The sequence below is a fragment of the Cicer arietinum genome, chromosome 3, assembly GCF_000331145.2.
Source record: "Cicer arietinum cultivar CDC Frontier isolate Library 1 chromosome 3, Cicar.CDCFrontier_v2.0, whole genome shotgun sequence".
In the NCBI taxonomy this organism is placed as follows: Eukaryota; Viridiplantae; Streptophyta; class Magnoliopsida; order Fabales; family Fabaceae; genus Cicer; species Cicer arietinum.
In genome coordinates this window covers 9,533,483-9,536,797 of record NC_021162.2, presented here as the reverse complement: position 1 = coordinate 9,536,797, position 3,315 = coordinate 9,533,483, and positions in this window count along the sequence as shown.

Here is a 3,315-nt window from a genome sequence, read left to right as displayed (position 1 = left end):
TTCGTACCACCCGACTAAAATAAACCGAAATTCGTATTTTAGAAAAAAACGATGGCTAGTGTTTGAAATCTAACGCAGAACCTGAAACACAGTTATAACATTAGAAGAAGAATCCTATAACGGTCTCTCGGTCCTAGATTTCATTTGGACTTTTCGAGCGACTTTCGTACCACCCGACTAAAATGGACTGAAATTCGTATTTTCAAACAAAACTATGGTGAGTGTTTGAAATCTGGCGCGAAACCCGAGACACGATTATAAATTTTTGATAAGAATGCTATATGGGTCTCCTGGTCTTCGATTTTCATACCACCTAACTAAAATGGACCGAAATTCGTTTTTCCGAACAAGACTACGACTCTCATTCCACCCGACAAAAATAGACCGAAAATCGTATTTTCGGACCAGAACATGGCTAGTGGGTGAAATCTGGCGTAGAACCCGAAACACAGTTATAAATTTTGGAGAAGAATGCTATAATTGTCTCCCAGTCCTCGATATCATCTTGACATTTCGGGCGATTTTCATTCCACCCGACTAAAATGGACCGAAATCCGTATTTTCGAACAAGACGATGGCTAGTGTTTCAAATCTAACGCGGAACCCGCAACACAGTTATAAATTTAGTACAAAAATTCTATTATGATCTCCCGGTCCTCGATTTCATTTGTACTTTTCGAGCGACTTTCGTACCCATCGACGATAATGGACCAACATCTGTATTTTCGGACTAGACGATGGCTAGTGTTTCAAATCTGGTGCGAAACCCGAAACAAAGTTATAAATTCTGAAGATGAATGCTATAATGATCTCACGGTCCTTGATTTCATTGGGACCTTCGGGCGACTTTCGTACCCCTCGACAAAAAAGAACCAACAGCAGTTGCGGAACCTGAAACATAGTTATAAATTTTAGAGAAGAATGCTATAAAAGTCTCTAAGTCCTCGATTTCATCGGGACTTTTCAGGCAATTTTCGTACCACCCGACAAAAATGGACCAAAATCGGGTGATACAAAAATCCCCGATTTCATCTAGACTTTTCAGGAAATTTTCGTACCACCAGACAAAAATGGAACGAAATTCGTATTTTTAGACCAAATGATGGCTAATGTTCAAAATATGACCCGAAATACAATTATAAATTTAGGACAAGAATGCTTTTTAATTATTACATTATTTGACAACTCTATTTTATTAAATGTTATTATTATGTTCGTTTTATAGTTTTACAATATAACGAAGATAATAATAACATATAATAAAATAGAGTTGTCAAATAAAGTAATAATTACATATTAATTTCACAACTCAATTTTGTTATATGTTATTATTATTTTCGTTATTTAGTACCACTACAAAACAAAGATAATAATAACGTATAATAAAACAGAGTGGTGAAGTAAATATGTAATTATTAATTTATTTGATAATTCTATTTTATTATATGTTGTTATTATAATATTTTTAAGGTTTGACTGCATAACGAAGATAATAATATCATTTAATAAAATAGAGTTGTCAAATAAATATGTAATTATTACTTTATTTGACAACTCTTATTTATTAAATGTTATTATTATGTTCGTTTTATAGTTTTACAATATAACGAAGATAATAATAACATATAACAAAATCGAGTTGTGAAATAAATATGTAATTATTACTTTATTTGACAACTCTTATTTATTAAATGTTATTATTATGTTCGTTTTATAGTTTTACAATATAACGAAGATAATAATAACATATAACAAAATAGAGTTGTCAAATAAAGTAATAATTACATATTTTACAACTTATAATTATTTTCGTTATTTAGTACAACTACAAAATGAAGATAATAATAACGTATAATAAAATAGAGTTGTCAAATAAATATGTAATTATTAATTTATTTGATAATTCTATTTTATTATATGATACTATTATCTTCGCAATGTAGTTTTACTTTAACACGAATAGAATAGAAACATATAATAAAATAGAGTTGTCTAATCAAGTAGTAATTACATATTTATTAGACAACTCTATTTTGTTATATATTGTTATTATCTTTGTTTTATAGTTTTAGTAATAACGAAGATAATAATAATATATAATCAAATAGTGTTGTCAAATAAATATTTAAGTATTACATTATTAGACAACTCTATTTTATTTAATGTGATTATTATCTTCGTTTTTTTGGTTTTATTTCATAACATAGATAATAATAACATATAATAAAATAGAGTTGTCAAATAAAATAGTAATTACTTATTTATTTTACAACTCAATATTTTTTATATGTTATTATTATCTTCGTTATGAAGTAAAACTATAAAACGAAGATAATAATGATATATAATAAAATAGAGTTGTCAAATAAATATGTATCTATTAATTTATTTGATAATTCTATTTTATCATATGTTATTATTATATTTCTTTTAAAGTTTGACTGCATAAGTTGGAGATAGTAATAACATATAATAAAATAGAGTGTTCAAATAAATATGTAATTATTACTTTATTTAACCACTCTATTTTGTTATATGTTAGTATTATCTTCGTTATGAAGTACATAATTATTTGATAAACTCAATTTTATTATATGTTATTATTATCTTCGTTATGTAGTAAAACAATAAAACGAAGATAATAATAACATATAGTAAAATAGTGTTTTCAAATAAAGCAATAATTACTTATTTATTAGACAACTCTATTTTATGAAATATTATTATTATCTTCGTTTTATAGTTGTACTCAACAACAAGGATAATAATAACATATATTAAAATAGAGTTGTCGAATAAATTAATTATTTCATATTTATTTGACGACTTAATTTTGTTATATTTTATTATTATCTTTGTTATTAAGTATAACTACAAAACGAAGTTAATAATAACATATAATAAATATTATTATTAGACAACTCTAGTTTAATAAATATTATTATTAATTTTATTTTGTAATTGTACTTAATAATGATGATAGTAATAACATATAATAAAATAGAGTTGTCAAATAAATATAAAATTAATTATTACATATTTATTTGACAACTCAATTTTGTTATATGTTATTTTTATCTTTGTTATTAAGTACAACTACAAAAAGAAGATAATAATAACATTTAATAAAACAGTGTTGTCAATCTTACTTTATTTCTAAACTCTATTTTATTAAATATTATTATTATCTTCGTTCTATTATTGTACTTATTAACGAAAATTGTAATAACATATAACACAATTGAAATATTAAATAAATATGTAATTATTACTTTATTTGACAACTCTATTTTATTATATGTTATTATTATCTTC